We start from the raw sequence: 18,320 nt of genomic DNA on the forward strand, positions 1-18,320 counted from the left end.
GCCCAGGAGGGCGAAAGCCAGACAGTATGGGACATTCTACAGTGGAAGGGATACAATGGCATGCATGTGATAAACCTGAAATTGAGCTAGACTTGGTTATTCAAATCTGTTGTGAAGACCACACTAGTTCTAGAAATTAGGAAAGGCAGACAGCAGTCACTGACACAAGGAGCAAAAAGCACAAGTATAAAGAATCCAAGTCGGGTTCGGTCTCTATTTACAATCGGGAATAACGAGTTCGAATCTCAAGCGAGAAATGGTTGGGCGAGTTTCCTATCACCTAATGCCCCCTGTTCATCTAGCAATAGATTAGTACCCAGGGTTAGTGAGCTTGTGCTACAGCCTGGGGGGGGGGGGGGAAGGGTCTGTAAGTAATTATCAAAAGAAGGCACCAAACCGGGAAGGCTATGTAGCACCATCAAATGTGCAGAATAATCAGAGGGCGCTAAATATCACCAAGGATGCCAATACGAGAACAAAAACGCATAAGGCGAACGATATCAAAAATATCCGTCACCAAGAATTCTATTGAGGGACAGGTGACCGCGAGGGGCGGTCGGAAAGCAAGACACACGCTCGTCCTGGAAGTCAGGACATTCAAGAAGAACATGCACGACCGTAAGAGGGACAATGCAACTAGGACAATAAGGAGCAGGGCGGTGCTCCATCAAGTGACCATGGGTTAAGCGAGTATGGCCAATACACAACCTCACTAGAGCTGTTTCCCATCGCCGGTTACGGTGGTAGGAGGACGGCCACGAGGAAACATGACATTTAAGAGTACGTAGTAACAGTACCAGTAACAGACGACCAAGAAGCCTGCCAACGGGAAAGGACGGAGGAATGGATAACCGGGTAAAAGTTGGAATATGGAATACCTTTATGAGAGATGGGACAAGAGCGGACAGCTTCCTTGGCGGCAGCATCCGCACGCTCATTTAAAGACACACCAATATGGCTGGGAAACCAACAAAACTCAACCAACTTAAATTTACTGTTAAGAAGAAACAGCCAATGCTGGATCTCGACAACTACTGGATGAACCGGAGTAAAGGACCCGAGAGCCATGAAGGCACTACGAGAGTCAACAACAACTACAAAGGAAGACTGACAACGAGAAAGCAAGAGACGAAGAGCATAGAGAATAGCATAAAGCTCCACAGTAAAGATGCTAGTCTCCGGAGGTAAGCGACACATAAGTGCGATCAGGAAAAACAACAGTAGCCAACACCCTCCGCAGACTTGGACTCATCGGTGAAGACAAACGGAGCGGGAGTGAGAAGAAAAGTGCTCAAGGAGAAGGCGTTTTAGAACCGGAGGAGGGGTAAAAGCTTTAGTGATACGGGTCAAGGATGTACAAAACCGCGGAAGAGGGACTCTTCATGGGGGCAAAGAAGGAACAACACGAGGAGAAACATTAGAAATACGAACGGAAAGAGAATCCTGTAGGCGAGATAACCGGACAGAAAGAGGGAGGTGGTGAAGAGGAACAGGAACCGCAGGAGGGGTAAAAGTTAAAGCACGACAGAGGCGTGAGGAACGATGTTGTAAGGACCGCGCAAGATAGCGAAGACAGTAGCGATCACGGCGGTCCTGGAGAGACAGGAAGCCAGTGTCAACATACAAGCTAAGGACGGGAGTCGAACGAAAGGCACCAGAACTGAGGCGCAACCCAGTATGGTGCAAAGCATCAAGACGGCGAAGAGTAGAAGGAGAAGCAGACGAGTAAGCAGGGCAACCATAATCGAGCTTAGACAGGACGAGAGAGGAATGTAAAGCAAGGAGAGTGCGCCTATCTGCCCCCCTAAGAAGTATGGGACAAGACCCAAAGGAGGGTAAGGGCCTTAGAGCACTCAACACGGAGGTAAGAGATATGGGGAGACCAAGACAAACGAGTGTCAAGGAATAACCCCAAAAGCTTCGCGGAATCTTTGTACTCAAGGGGATGACCATAAAGTGACAGAGGGACGAAGAACGACCCGTTTCCGCGTAAAAGTCATGGCACAAGTCTTAGAAGTAGAGAACTTGAAGCCATGATCGGTGGCCCAAGACGACACGGCATCAATAGCAAGTTAAAGCCGGCGCTGAAGGAGAGGCGAATCATCACCCTGACAGCAAAGAGTAAGATCATCGACATAGAGAGCGGAGAAGACACCTGAAGGAAGAGAGGAAAGAATACCATTGAGGGCAACCAGAAAAAAAAAGAGTAGTGCTCAGAACACTACCCTGGGGCACACCTTCGTATTGCTGAAAAGAGGCAGAGAGAGCGGTACCAAGGCGCACCCGAAAGGAACGACGAGAGAGGAAGCTGCGGAGAAAGAGAGGGAGATGACCACGAAGGCCAAAAGAATGAAGTTGAGATAGAATATGATATCGCCAAGTGATGTTGTAAGCCTTTTCCAGGTCAAAAAGGACGGCAACAACGGAGCTTCCATATCTGAGGTAGAGGAGTTTCGGACGTAATTGTTGAGATATAAGATGCCCAACATTCACGTTTAGCCGTACGGATGGCCCTACGGGCCACCGCACTCGCTTTCCGAAAGAAAAGAATCGGCCATCTGCCGACGGCGGTGCCGCTTCCAGGCTGCACGCTTACAGCGGACAGCCCGAGCACAATCCGCATTCCACCAGGGAACGCACTTCCGCGGACCCCGAGAGGAAGAGCGAGGAATAGAGCGGAGGGCAGCGTTGAAGACAGTGTCATGAAAAAGGAGGAGAGCACGAGGGAGAGGTCAGAGAGCAGCACTGAGGGTAAATAGGTTCCAGTCCGCCTTAGCAAACTGCCACCTAGGGAAGGAGAGGGAAGGGCGAAAAGAGAAAAAGGAAACAAGGATGGGGAAATGGTCACTGCCATGGAGGTCATCAAGAACCTGCCACGTGAAATCTAAGTAAAGAAGAAGAAGAGCAGAGAGAAAGATCAAGACAGGAAAGGGTGCGAGTCCAAGTGAGTGGGCTCACCAGAATTCAGAAGAGACGGAAGAAGAGAGGATAAACGGCTCAAGAAGGCGACCTCGGGTATTCGTCAGAACATCACCCCAAAGAGAATGACGACAATTGAAATCACCCAGCAGGAGCACAGGCTCCGGCAAGGAGTCCAGGAGGTGTTTCAAATCAGGAAGAGAAAGCGGGACACTCGGGGGGAGATAAATGGAACAAACTGTGTACCATTTCCCCACAAAGATACGAGCAGCAGAACAATAGAGACGCGAAGGAAAAAGTAAGGGGACAAAGGGAACATCAGCGCGAATCAAGAGAGCAGAAGAATTAGGAGCCCCAGCAACGGCTGGGGGGGAGGGGGGGAGGGGAGAGAAAGGAATAGCCACGAAAACGACCAGGACGAGCACCAAGTATCTCAAGTTACAAGTAACTCTGGGAATTCTTATTATCTGCTGTTGGCAGAATTGGCAGGTAGAATCGACCAGGAGAGCAAGAATATCTTCAAATATTATCGAGTATGAACTTCTTAAGAGCTCAAAGTATCTCATACCATTTAGTGTGAAACCATTGATAATATGAACATTCACAGATTCTGTGTCCAAGCTCTTGTTCACAGTTGGAATGCTCACCACTGGGTAACTTGCGTTTATTTTTATGCATCTTTTTTTTATTATTATTGTTTTCTACCACAGACGTGGCCACACATTTACAATGCTAACTAGCATATATACATTTTCTTCTGTCCTCCATGGACAGGGCGAGAGATTTGTCAAACATACAGTTCAGAGATATTTGAACAACCACAGGTGATCGTAGTGCTTTTAAAATGTTAGGCTCAGCTACATACGTAAATACATAGGTACATAGTTTTAAGAATGCATTAATATGAATTTATAATGGTGAAATGCAATTCTGATCAGCTTTATACTTTATACACATACACACATACATATATACACATACATACACATATATTTGTCTCTTAGTCTGACAGGGTGAGATAGCTGACAAGAGAAACTAGTGAGCAATTAAGAACTTAACCACTGAAGATGATTAAGATGCTTTTACAAGCTCAGGTTATATAGTTACATTACATGGTTAATCTAGGGTACAAGTCCAATATATCAAGTGTTCCAGTACTCATATAATAGTTACAGAGTTCAGCATAACTCAGCCCAGGAGGGCGAAAGTCAGCCAGTATGGGACATTCTACAATATACTGTTCTAGTGAGTGCATGTTTTCTCTTTCACAAAGTTGACACATTGTGTACTCGACATTTGGGTTTTGAGAAAGCTGCCAGATACGTCTATATCCCAGGCGTATTCTGGCCACTATGACATCACATTGCCGAGTTCTTGCTCTATTAGTCCCATATGTGAATGTCTCCTCACGATATCTATCATAATATTTAATACTGCAACTTTCAGGTCTTTGTGAATTTGTAAGGTCGGTGAGATCTTCACTAGATATTTGTTTAAGTATTCTCTTTGTCACTGCTAGTGAAACACCCATATCAATCTTATGCATCTGGGAGCTTCAAGAATTATCTTCGTAGCGTTATTTTGAATTTTCTCTAATGCTTTCACAGCCTTGTGCTGGGAAGTTATAAGGTGCAAGGCATGGTAGAAAATCTGGCCCTAATGCATATCAGTGTAGAACATTCTGGCATATTTAACATTAATACCAATGTGCTCTAGGAAGTGTTTTCAGTGGTTTTAGTCTTTCTTTAAGCCTAAGCTGTAGTTCGTTTACAATGTCGCCTAACGTCTGCGAGCGATTTTATTGGACACGTCATCCATCTTCTCTGGTTAATTTATTAAAATGTTGGTGACATCTTGTGAACGTTGACACTAAAAGCAATTAAAAACATTTAAACTTACAAAGTTGCGTATTTTGTTAACGTTAGCCTCCTTCACTTTATTGACATGAGCACACTTTTTTGTCCAGACAAATTGATTAAAAACTCCCTTAATATGCTAAGTTAAAAAGTTCCAAATAATTCAACTTCAGGTAGAGGTATACAACGTTACTTCAAACTAACACCTGAACGAACCGAGATGCCCTAAACCACTCCATGAGGAATTAACGCACGCAAGCCTAAACAAGTATATTGAATAAATAAATATTCAGTAGTCATTTAATGATGCATTTATTGCATCAATACTTATTACTTATCCTTGAAAAATATTTACATCTATTTTAAACGTAACGAGCGAGTTTTAAGTGTTAATTTCTTAACTTGTGCGTTAAATTTCTGGGTTGCTTGGCCGGTACTCCGCACCTGGGGGTGGCAGTCTATTCCTCTTGGGGTTTGTTCTTCTCTTCAGATTTAGGAGAACATTGATAATGTGCGTTAGAGAAGGTCTATCGGTGGGGCATCGGCTGCTTGCTTTCTCTGCCAGCCTCTCCAGCTCTGGATACTTACCTTTCATCGACCTGTGTACAGTACTATGTATTAGATTGCCAAGAGAGTAAACGTCTACAGCTCTCGTACACACTGCACCGTATTTAAACATCTCGGGCGCTATCCAAGGAAAATTCGAGTTTGTTTCCCCTTCAATCCCAGCGGTAACTTGGCCAAGGCGCTTGGCGATGCCGTAGTCAATTATGGAAACTTCTGGCCATTTACCTAATTTTCCCTGACGAATTACTACGTTTTTGTCTTTAAGGTCATTATGGATGATCATCTTGCTGTGCACCTCTGCAAGGGCTTGAGCGAGCTGCAAGATCATCCTAATACACCCGTGGTCAGTCTTTACCAAACTGCGTAAGTTCTGGAACGTACAAGAGCCGCAGTACGATATAATCAGTGCCTGGGGATCGAGGCACTTGCCGTACAAGATAGGAGCGCCCCCAGCTCCCGCCAGGTGCAAGAGCACCTTCCCTTCTTCCGCTAACTCTGCTGGCGAAGTGTCAGCGTTGCCTACCTTGACACACCGCAATTTACCCTCATCTTTCACGAGATACACTGTGCCACAGGTGCCCGAGCCCAACTTTCTAGAAACTTTTAATAAGTTGTGCACCATGTCCTGAGTATACTCCTTTACCTCTATGTTCTCCATATTGAGTTATTTTCTTCCTTATGCACACGAGTTATCTATTAATAAATTTCACTAAACTAAATATAAGGCAGCTGAATACCTCTAATTTTTTACTAACAGCAAAATGTCAAGGTCGTTTGCCAGTACAAGAGTTCCATAATGTAAGAAACGAGTTTCGGTATAAGGTATAGTGTCAAAGCAAAAAACCGTTTGCCAGAGTAAAAGTTAAGCACGGCTCTAATCTCAAAATTCATACATTTGTAGTGACATTATATAATCTAAAATACTGCATGCAACTTCATGTTAATGAAAGTACAGCTTACGTTAAAAGGTTAATAAACTAATTTAAAACGTTAAATATGATATGGTGCTCTTACAGAAGAGTATGCTGAAGTTCTGAAGGAACATGAACAATAAAACATTGAGGAACACGACCAGTTGATTAATAATATCTTTGTTTCTTGTAGATGAACTGACCACGAATCTTCTTTATTAGGTTAATTTACGCAGTGGCTCCTTGAAAAGTTCCCAGGGCAACTTTCTCAGAATTTACAGATGGGAGTAATATACGCCGTCGCTTTCCTAACTCGTAGGGAATGTTATTGCCAAAGTTCACTCGAGTCCACGCATCACATTCCTCATTTCGATCAACAATCGCTAGTACTGTCTTGCTTCAGCACGTGCGCCCTTTCTATAGCTGCTCATGGGTTTTCTTTGTCGTTTGAAGTTGTGTGCGTGTCACCTGCATCAACAACCTGGAACAAACAACCAGTTTACTAACTGTTGCGTTATCTCGTGACAGCTGTGCTACTTCCTCAACAAACCTCTATACTCATGACAAGTTTGGAGATTGATGTAATCAAGTCCAGCTTGTCGAGGATAATAAATCCTAAGAGTAAAAAGTAATCGGCAATAATTGCACAAGACTGCGAGTCAAAGGATAGGTGCATGTTATGAATGAAAACCTTTTAACTGTCTTGCAAGACAATGAAAAAACTATGGTAGAGATTAACAATGGCCAAAGAATTAAGTGCTGCCAATAATTCATTTCAATTGGTAACTGGTGTACGACCACAATTGTTTTTAGAATGTTATAAAATTAAAATAGGGATGTGCTTTACCGTTTCTAAAAAATAATGTTAACTAGTGTACCAAAACTATTTTACTTAGCTAAATTTTGGGATTCAGTTCCCAAGCCGAAAAGGCCTCTAACTTTCTATTACCACCTACAGAAGGAGTATGAGGTGCATAATAAATTAGTCAAGTCCCAATCCTGACCCTTGCAGAGGAATCAGTCATGCAGTACCCAGGGCGAGGCGCCCTCCACAGCAGGAGGCATAATAAATCAACCAAACTAATAAACTTCACTGTGGCTGGAGAGCTGTAGTCTATGGGATGAACAGAACTGAACGAGAACAGCCCTTTGGTCTACCTCGACCTGCTGCAGAATATTAACGATTGTGAACCGAGGCTTCCCTTGCAAACAAGTATAAAAAGAAAGCACCAAACCGGGAAGGCTATGTAGCACCATCAAATGTGCGGAATAATCAGAGGGCGCTAAAAATATCACCAAGGATGCCAATACGAGAACAAAAACGCATAAGGCAAACGATATCAAAAGTATCCGAGTCACCAAGAATTCTATTGAGGGACAGGTGACCGCGAGGGGCGGTCGGAAAGCAAGACATACGCTCGTCCTGGAAGTCAGGACATTCAAGAAGGACATGCACGACCGTAAGAGGGACGTGGAACCAATTAGGACAATAAGGACCAGGGTGGCGCTCCAAATGACCATGGGTTAAGGGAGTATGGTCAATACGCAACCTCGCCAGAAATGTTTCCCATCGCCGGTTACGGTGGTAGGACGGCCTCGTGGAAACACTTAAGAGTACGTAGTTTGTTACCAGTAACAGACGACCAAGAAGCCTGCCAACGGGTACTCCGAGAGAGAACAGGTACTCTGAGAACTATCAACATCAGAGGCCCGAGACTGTTCAACACCCTTCCGCTACACATAAGGGGCATAACTGGCAATCCCCTCGCAGTGTTCAAGAGAACTGGATAAGCACCTCCAAAGGATACCTGGTCAACCAGGCTGTGACTCATACGTCAGGCTGCGAGCAGCCGCGTCCAACAGCCTGGTTGATCAGTCCAGCAACCAGGAGGCCTGGTCGACGACCGGGCCGCGGGGACGCTAAGCCCCTGAAGCACCTCAAGGTAACGGGTAAGGACGGAGGAATGGATAACCGGGTGAAAGTCGGAATATGGAATACCTTTACGAGAGATGGGACAAGAGCGGACAGCTTCCTTGGCGGCAGCATCCGCACGCTCATTTAAAGGCACACCAATATGGCTGGGAACCCAACAAAACTCAACCGACTTAAATTTACTGTGAACAAGACACAGCCAATCCTGGATCTCGACAACTACTGGATGAACCGGATTAAAGGACCCGAGAGCCATGAGGGCACTACGAGAGTCAACAACAACTACAAAGGAAGACTAACAACGAGAAACCAGGAGACGAAGAGCATAGAGAATAGCATAAAGCGCCGCTGAAAAGATGCTAGTCTCCGGAGGTAAGCGACACACAAGTGCGATCAGGAAAAACAACAGCGTAGCCAACACAGACCGCAGACAAAGAGTGCGCGCCTATCCGCCCCCAAAGAAATACGGGACCATACCCGAAGGAGGGTAAGGGCCTTAGAGCACTCAACACGGAGGGAAGAGATATAGGGAGACCAAGACAAACGATTATCAAGGAATAACCCCAAAAGCTTTGCAGAATCTTTGTACTCAAGGGGATGACCATAAAGTGACAAAGAGGGACGAAGAACGACCCGTTTCCGAGTAAAAGTCATGGCACAAGTCTTAGAAGTAGAGAACTTGAAGCCATGATCGGTGTCCCAAGACGACACGGCATCAATTGCAAGTTGAAGCCGGCGCTGAAGGAGAGGCGAATCATTACCCTGACAGCAAAGGGTAAGATCATCGACAGAGAGCGGAGAAGACACCTGAAGGAAGAGAGGAAAGAAGACCATTGAGGGCAACCAGAAAAAGTAGTGCTCAGAACACTACCCTGGGGCACACCTGCGTATTGCTGAAAAGAGGCAGAGAGCGTGGTACCAAGGCGCACCCGAAAAGAACGACGAGAGAGGAAGCTGCAGAGAAAGAGGGAGATGACCACGAAGGCCAAAAGAATGAAGTTGGGATAGAATATGATATCGCCAAGTGGTGTCGTAAGCCTTTTCCAGGTCAAAAAGGACGGCAACAACGGAGGTCTTCACAGCAAAAGCAGTACGAATATAGACCTCCAAGTTCACCAGGACATCTGTCGTGCTGCGGCACTTGCGGAAACCAAATTGAGAAGGGGAGAGGAGGTGAAGGTGTTCCAGGAACCACATCAGACGAACGTTAACCATACGTTCAAAGAGTTTGCAGACAACTTGTGAGGGCAATAGAGCAAAAGTCCTTAGTGGAAGTACCCAGAGACCCCGGTTTGCGAACGGGGAGGACAACGGCATCGAGCCAGTCCTCAGGGACTGACGACTCCCAGATCCGACTATACAGACTCAGTAAATACTGAGACGGAGGGAGATGGCGAAGCATCTCATAATGAATACCATCGGAGCCCGCCGCCGTAGAACTGCAGAGGGCCAGGGCAGAACGAAGTTCAGAGAGAAGGGATCATTATAGGGAAGCCGGAGACGAGTGCAGAAATCTAAAGGACGAGACTCGAGGACAGGTTTACGAAGAAGGAAAGATTGGGGAAGATGAAGACCGGAGCTAACAGAAGAAAAGTAGGAACCCAGTTCGGAAGCGACCTGCAACGGGCCCGCCACAAGAGTACCATGGAGGTGAAGGACCGGTGAGACATCGGGAACGAACTTGCCCACTATCTTGCGGATATGCTTCCAGATCTGTGGCAGAGGAGTTTCGGACGTAATTGTGGAGACATAAGATGCCTAACATTCACGCTTAGCCATGTGGATGGCCCTACGGGCCACCGCACTCACTTTCCGAAAGAAAAGAAAAGAATCGGCCGTCCGCCGACGGCGGTGCCTCTTCCAGGCTGCACGCTTACAGCGGACAGCCCGAGCACAGTCCGCATTCCACCAGGGAACGCACTTCCGTGGACCCCGAGAGGAAGAGCGAAGAATAGAGCGGAGGGCAGCGTCGAAGACTCATGAAAAAGGAGGAGAGCACGAGGGAGAGGCAGAAGGGAGAGGTCAGAGAGAGCAGCACTGAGGGTAAATAGGTTCCAGTCCGCTTTAGCAAACTGCCACCTAGGGAAGGAGAGGGAAGGGCGAAAAGAGAAAAAGGAAACAAGGATGGGGAAATGGTCACTGCCATGGAGGTCATCAAGAACCTGCCACGTGAAATCTAAGTAAAGAGAAGAAGAGCAGAGAGAAAGATCTAGACAGGAAAGGGTGCGAGTCCGAGAGTCCAAATGAGTGGGCTCACCAGAATTCAGAAGAGACAGGGAAGAAGAGAGGATAAATGGCTCAAGAAGGCGACCCCAGGTATTCGTCAGAACATCACCCCAAAGAGAATGACGACAATTGAAATCACCCAGCAGGAGCACAAGCTCCAGCAAGGAGTCTAGGTGGTGTTTCAAATCAGGAAGAGAAAGCGGGACACTCGGGGGGTGAGATAAATGGAACAAACTGTGTACCATTTCCCCACAAAGATACAAGCAGCAGAACAATGGAGACGCGAAGGAAAAAGTAAGGGGACAAAGGGAACATCAGCGCAAATCAAGAGCTCAGAAGAATTAGTTAGTTGTCTCTTCAGAGGTTGCATGGCGTTTCACTTTCCTTCTTATGATGTCTTCGACGAAACCATTGGAGAAGCCGTTGTTGACTAGGACCTGCCTTACCCTACAGACTTCTTCGTCGACTTGCTTCCATTCTGAGCTGTGGCTGAGAGCACGGTCGACATATGTGTTAACAACACTCCTCTTGTACCTGTCTGGGCAGTCGCTGTTGGCATTTGTTGTTGGAATCAACTAACACAACACCTATACCCCCTATTAGACTATTTTACAGGAACTTCTTTTCCACAGCTCATAAAACGGAGGAAAGGGTCCTGAAAGATATTGTTAATAGAAACGTTATCCCTACAGACAAAAATCAGAGGATACAACTGACGATTTACTATAAAACCAGAAAAACGGCCAGCCTACTCATGAGAAACTCTCCAGACACAAAGCAGAACGCTTTAAAAGAGACCAACGTCGTCTATGCCTTCAAATGCCCACTTGGGGACTGTAAGCTCCAAAAAACCCAGTATATAGGCAAGACAACGACATCTCTTTCTAGGCGTTTAACGATGCATAAGCAACAGGGCTCCATTAAGGAATATATAATCTCTTCCCACAACCAAACCATCGCCAGAGAAATCCTAGTAAACAACACAGAAATCATCGATAGATACAGCGATAGCAGACGGCTTGACGTTTGCGAGGCACTGCACATTAAGAAGTCAACACCAGCAATCAACAGCCAATTAATGCACAACTATATTCTACCCAAGCAGCTGTCACGGGCTGCTTCCTGGGGGTGGAGGCCTGGTCGAGGACCGGGCCGCGGAGACACTAAAAAGCCCCGAAATCATCTCAAGATAACCTCATCTCAAGATACCCACCTCAAGACTCCGCTCCAGTATAGAAGCATCAAGAAATATGGACCAATAGGCTTTCTACAATCACTTCCATTTCAATACCCATTGTTTTGTGTTCTGTCTTGTGTTGATGAAATTAATACCCTATTAAATACCACCTCACCCCATCCACCTCACTCAAATGTAGATATAAACAAATCGGAGATATGTAAGTTCTATTCAGTTGTGTATGTGTAAAGTCTTTGAAAATGTAATAAGTTTTACGAAACGCGCTCAAGTGTCGCATCAGACTAGAAATAAAAATGAATTTTGGAGAATTTATTTTTGAATTACCTCCAACAGTGAAAAAAAATGAACGAAAGATTGAGAAAATTCGTGTTAGAATTATTAATCTTACTTTTTCGGTCATATTTAATAATATATGTCTACAGGAAAGACTGCTACCAAAATATACTAATATATATATATATATATATATATATATAATGTATAAAATTACGTATCCATTTACTAGGTCTCAGTTTCCCCCCCTGAAACACTAAATTTTCCACTTGGGGGAGTTAGGAGATTTAAATGTTAGCTTTGTTATCAATTCATAAAACATGTATACGGGAGCCCACAAGGGACAGTTAGCAATTAACCCGAGAGGCAGACACCAGAGGAAAGCCAGAGCAGGTTAAGTACGGTTTCGCTCGATTGAGTATTTTTTTTTTTTTTTTTTTTTTTTAACCTGGGCGAGTGAAATTTTGCAATCTCTATTTTCTGTTGAGTTGAAAATGTAAATGCTCGTATTAATTTGTTTCCAAATTCATTAAAGTATAATTCATCTATATAAATATAAAATTCATATATATAAAAATAAAATTCATTTATATAAATATAAAATTCATTTATATAAATATAAAATTCATTTATATAAATATAAAATTCATTTATATAAATATAAAATTCATCTATTCTAAATATATAAATATTTCCATAATTGATAACATCTTTCCTAGTGCATACTTTTATGTTATGAGGCAGTACAAGTCTCCGTGGTGTAGTGTTAAGACACTCGCCTGGCGTTCCGCGAGCGCTTTGTCATGGGTTCGTATCCTGGCCGGGGAGGATTTACTGGGCGCAAATCCTTAACTGTAGCCTCTGTTTAACTCAACAGTAAAATGGGTACTTGGTTGTAACAACTATTCTTCGCGGCGGGGATCGTATTCCAGGGACCTGCCCGAAACGCTACGCGTACTAGTGGCTCTACAAGAATGTAACAACTCTTGTATATATCTCAAAAAAAAAAAAAAAGTACGTTTGAGCCAGTACAAAATTTGGATAGGGGGTACCTCGAGGAGAAATCTTAAGCACCACGCTAGTTAAAATCTTAAATGTCAATGCTAATATCGAGTTTCCGGAAAGCACAAGTGGGACATGCAGATGTAATGATACGAGATGAACCAGTCCATGCAACTTCACTGAAGAAAATGTAATGCTTCACTCTCCACAAATAAGACAAGCGTACTCCTATCACTAAGGAAAACGACGATCTACAAATTAATGACAAAGCTTTTTAATTAGTAGACTATCTGTGCTTTTGGGTTATTGTCAGCTAGGAAATGGAGAGAAAAAAACTTAATCAACTCTTGGGAATATTTAAAAGTAGTGTCAGGGCCTAGACAGTGATGTCCTGGAGTGGTCATGGAGCTTAAGCTGTCCAGCTTAACATTATGTGTACTGTGCATGTACGAGCCGTTAGACCACCTCACCAGTGTTATACGAACACCCTCAGACTTCGTTAAAACATCTATCGCGTACAGACGAGATAGACCGAGTATTTTTTTTTTAATTTGATAGTGGCAAAAACGCAAAACATCGAATCTATGACAATAGTTTTTAGTTTTAAATAAAAAAAATGATCAAAGAACTAAGATTGCCAATCCCCACTACTGTGACAAGCGAACCGTTCCACACTAAAGGACATACTGCGCGAAGTGGCAAGATCAGTTGGTAGGTTTCTCTAAGAAACCCAGTTATATCAGACCATTTAAACCCATTGACACGAGTTAACTGGAGGTCTGCAATTACTTTATTCACTCGCGTTCTTGAGGATATCCTCATATTGCACCCAAAATTTGTCAGTTGAACTGAATTTGTCATACTGATCAAGGCCCTGTATGACTAACCATCCTGCGAGATGGGGACTTTCAGTATCAATGCTACCTTATTCACTCTTGTGTTCATGATATCCTTATAATGCACCCAGAGTCTGCCAGTGCACACTACTGATCACATGCCTTTGTACGACTATCCTGTGTGATGGGGAGTTTTAGCGACATGTAGCTAGTTTTTTGACACGCTGTACTCTTGCATATAGTCTAGGGTAGCTGCACAAATGCAGATGTACCTAAATGTGTTAATAAAAAAATATACAATAAAGCCAACCACTTGCGCAAGCACTTAATTTTAGGCTTGTATGGATGCGAACTTCTTAGGAGGAAGAACCATTAAGATTCTATTATGAAATAACAAAATAGTATTTTACTTCATTAAATGAGATTAAAAAGAGGCGCAGAAAATAGATCAAATCTACACTAAAGGACACTAACCATCCTAATGGCCAGTCTGAATTTTATACAAGAGGTACATTAGAGGTATTAGTGTGAGTGGGGTACTCTAACAAGAAATTACTTCCCAAATGATAAAGCAGACAGCCACGCCGTTTCAACAAGCAGAGCTCACTACTATTACTATGACCAAGGTACTTAGAACGGAATATTGGGGGAGCATCGACTTAAATGCACTGCAAAGCCTCTGAAAAAAGTCGAGCAGGAAACACTAACAGTAGCTGAAATAACATGGCGAGTACACTCGAGCCAGGGAAGGACAAAGTTCCTCTGGATTCCCCATATTTGAATCTGGAAACTAACTAGCACATCTGGACAATGAGTACCTCATAGCACAAGTCGAAATTCTTTTACAAATCCAGGGCATCAATCACCACCACCATGGCAAGGTAGCCGAGAAAAGGAGGATACAGGAGCAAGTTAGTGAATCTGTACGATGATACAATTTAGTCTCAACCGACAACCTCTGTCATTATGGAAGAAAAAAGGGTATTCGGAGTGGGGAATCTGATACAGGTACCAGTGGAGATTCGGTACTGAAACAGCCTATCAGCGAAGGTGTAGAATTTGCAAAACTAGCAAAGGACCTCGGCTGGACCCTTACCTGTCATTGCACCCATCTAAGACAAATAATAATTCATTGTGACAGCCAGTGCATCCTAGCAGTCGGGTTTTGTTTCTACTGGGTCTTGTAGATGCTATTATGGCAGTTGTCAACGTTCAATACGAGTGACTGCCCAATAAACTCTCCAAATTTAAATTTCTTGCACCATTACACTTCTCTTCGCTAATTCCCCCCCCCCCCCCCTCAACCCCGCGCCTTCCATCCCGAATGCATGTTTATTCACATTCCAACTAAATTCCTTCTCAAGAGCAAATTTATTCCTATGCCACTATTTAATGTCCATTTTCTCACTTGCCTATTTACATAGGTCATGTTATTTGACATTCATCTCTACTTTTATCTTCATGTTTCAACAAACCTCTTAATTTACTTTGCAATTTATATTTTCTTTCAATAAACTTATCGTTCTTTTTCCATGAAACCGCTCAAATTTTGCAAACAAAATATTAAAGTATTCAATCTGATTAAGTTTTAATTTAAAAATATTGGTAAACTGAGAAAAAGTTCTGCAGGTATCGTATAAACAATTCAGACGCAAATTCGTTGTAAAGCCTCATGTATCACTTTGGTAAGAGATTGGATATAAATAGCATATCCAGTTTCTTATATTTTAAATATTCAACTGATCCTTAACACTACTGGAACAAATTTTTGCTCCACTATATGAATGAAGAAATTTACCGAACTTCAATTGATCAATATTTTAATATTCTAGAACTTGTAGAAAGCTTTAACCACAATTACACGAAGCTTGCAAACCAATGGCATTCATCTTGCTTCACGGAAATTCAGATGTTATAGGAGCATTTTCTTCACATTTAACTTTTTATATGTAATGTTTATTCAGTGCTTATTACAAGTTCTGAACTTTTACTTATGTATAACTAATGTAATTGTTCTACTTTCACAATCGTTTATGTCGCACATGTACAAGCTGCCATGTTACACACCTTCCCTTCATTGGAGGTAAAGATTATTAAACTTACCTCAAGACTGGGCGTGTGGCCTACTCAGCGCCGCAACAAGGGCAACACCTGCCGGGAAAATAAAACGTTAGGCTTTAGAACAGGGTTCTCAACACTTCCCCGGAATCCAGTTGCATAATATCACGCCCTTATAACAGTTTCGCTTAGTAACAATGTAATGTAAAACGAGACGACAGGTCTAGAGCTATTGACTTCTTAGTCAAGACTTACTTTAAGAGTAATGGTCCTGACTAAGACGACTATGATCTTTGCCTATCATTTTAAAGCACTACAATCTCCTCCTGTGGTTGATTGTTCAATAAATCCCTGAACTGTATGTTTGACAAATCTCTCACCCTGTCCATGGAGGACAAGAAAATTTATATATGCTGGTTAGCATTGTAAATGTGTGGCCACGTCTATGGCAGAAAATAATAAAACTTCTTACACACCACGGAACTTACTGTTCAGATTGTGATGGACCTGCCCCGTGTTGTTTTGGCCCGGTCTGGTTCACTCTACATGGGGCTACAGGCGTATGCACTGCAATCCAAAAGTAGGTTTCTGTTAGCATGAAATCCACCCTCGCTATACTTTTAATAAAAAACAAAACATTTTCGGGCCTAGTTCCCGAGCCCATTATGTGACGAACCTTTTCCACTATCCACAGGATGGTTACAGGGTGCATAAACAAACTAGCTACTTGAGCGCAGATTTTAATTTAATTGACATTCAAAGTTACGAACGTTTGTCCTATAATGTTTCGTCATAGCACAATGGGATATGGAATCGAACTTCAAAATCCATTTAGCTAGGCAAGCAAGTCCCAGTAACCGCAGCAATGTTAATTGGTTGTGTTTAGCATAATTAATGCCTATCAAACACTGGAGGGTTATGAGCTACTACAATAGCCTATTTATCAACAAGCAAGAACACTTCAGTTCCGAGCACCGTTCAAAGTATTCTCTCCATATACACACACAAGCTGGGTACATACCTCTCCGCGTATATCCCGTTGACCAATTTTTTCCTCACCTGTAAGCTGTGTGGAGTACAGTTAACAAATGGCGTTGTGTCAGCTGTTAATCTCGGTCATAACCTCGGTTCCAAGTTCAGAGTGGCTTCACGCGTTCCGGTACTATGAATTGTCAGGCGGATATTTGTTGTTATTAATGATGTACAAATATCCGTTGAAGTCTTATTAATATTTTTTGACACCTTTGTAATCCGTTTTGCATTGCCGTTCAAAGGACGAGTATAGAGTACACAATAAACCACCAGAAAATCAGTGTTGACTTCGAGACCCGTTCGAACAAGTTCTAAACGAGCCGATCTTTGTACATCATTCATATTATAAAGCGTTGGTAATTAGCAGGCAACTTTATTAAAGGTCTGCCGAGGAGTATATTTTAATTATTGTTTATGCTTCAGTTTTCAACATGATTAATTCAAACTTAAAAGTTACAGAAGCAGTGAAGCCGGAGTCGGTATTTTATACTTTTATCAACCTGACTTCTTGTTTAAGATTCAGCTACTGGGAACAAAAAGTTCCAAGTAGCACGGGCCATGGTGAGCCCGTAGTCGACTTACCTGGCACAGGAGCCGGGCTGTAACTTGTAATTTTTAGTAAAAGGCGAAGATTTATGGGTTTTGAAGTTAAACCAGAATTCCAACCTAACTGTTTGATGCTATGATCTGAGATGTGCTTTATTCACATGAAGTCCGTAATTGCAAATATTCCCCAAATCAAATTAATCTTGGACTAATTATGTAAAAATCAATATATAATAATTGTGTGAATTGGTATTTAGGAACATCTTTTTTTGCAATACCGTAAAAAATTTAACTTTCACTTTTGTTCTATTATTAAAAGGATTACGAATTAGGTGCACAGCAGTGTAGCTACCTATTCTCTATGGATTAGGATATAGGTCAAGCTCCTACTCAACCGTCCTCTCAAGGGTTTCCAACCTCAAGAAACTGTCGAGCTAAATTGCACTTATTCTAACCTACATGAGGACCCAAAACAGAAAACGGAAAGTATGTACATTTCGCGAGCCGCTACCATTTTCTAGTACAATTTTTGGTCTTGAGAACAGTATACTTCAAAATGAGACGTGCTATTAGAAGGACAGGATGCAGCGGCTACTAGCCTTGTTGTACCCGTTGCATTACAATTTAACTATTCTGTCGTTCGAATTCTTTGTCGAATTCGAATTCAAGATTGAGGATGGAGATGGCTTCCACAACTTCATCCTTTCAGTACGTTCCAGTTGGTGATCGTTTGTACTGAGTACGAGTATTTCCTTACATTCCTTCGGCTCATTTGCATTTCCATCTTCCACCAGTGTCCTCTTGTCCTGCTTTTTCTCTTTGTTTGAATTGGCTGTCCTTGTCTACTTCGTCTATTCCTCTCAGTATCTTGTATATTGGGATGATACCCTTGTTTCTTTTGTCCTCTAGGGTGGTAAGATTAAATTACATTAGCTTATCCTCATAGCTTAATCCTTTTAGCTC

The 18,320-nt window shown here is 43.0% G+C and overlaps 1 long non-coding RNA gene across 1 annotated transcript; it reads right to left on the bottom strand.

The window, feature by feature from the left end:
- Window positions 1-4,419: 4,419 nt before the first annotated feature.
- Window positions 4,420-16,875, bottom strand: LOC138369523 (uncharacterized). The gene is made up of 4 exons (XR_011229867.1): window positions 16,801-16,875; window positions 16,268-16,346; window positions 15,825-15,872; window positions 4,420-6,734 (listed from the first exon to the last, which is right to left on the bottom strand). It is a non-coding gene; the product is annotated as an uncharacterized lncRNA (long non-coding RNA).
- Window positions 16,876-18,320: the final 1,445 nt, after the last annotated feature.

This window comes from Procambarus clarkii, chromosome 28, assembly GCF_040958095.1.
Source record: "Procambarus clarkii isolate CNS0578487 chromosome 28, FALCON_Pclarkii_2.0, whole genome shotgun sequence".
Taxonomy (NCBI): Eukaryota; Metazoa; Arthropoda; class Malacostraca; order Decapoda; family Cambaridae; genus Procambarus; species Procambarus clarkii.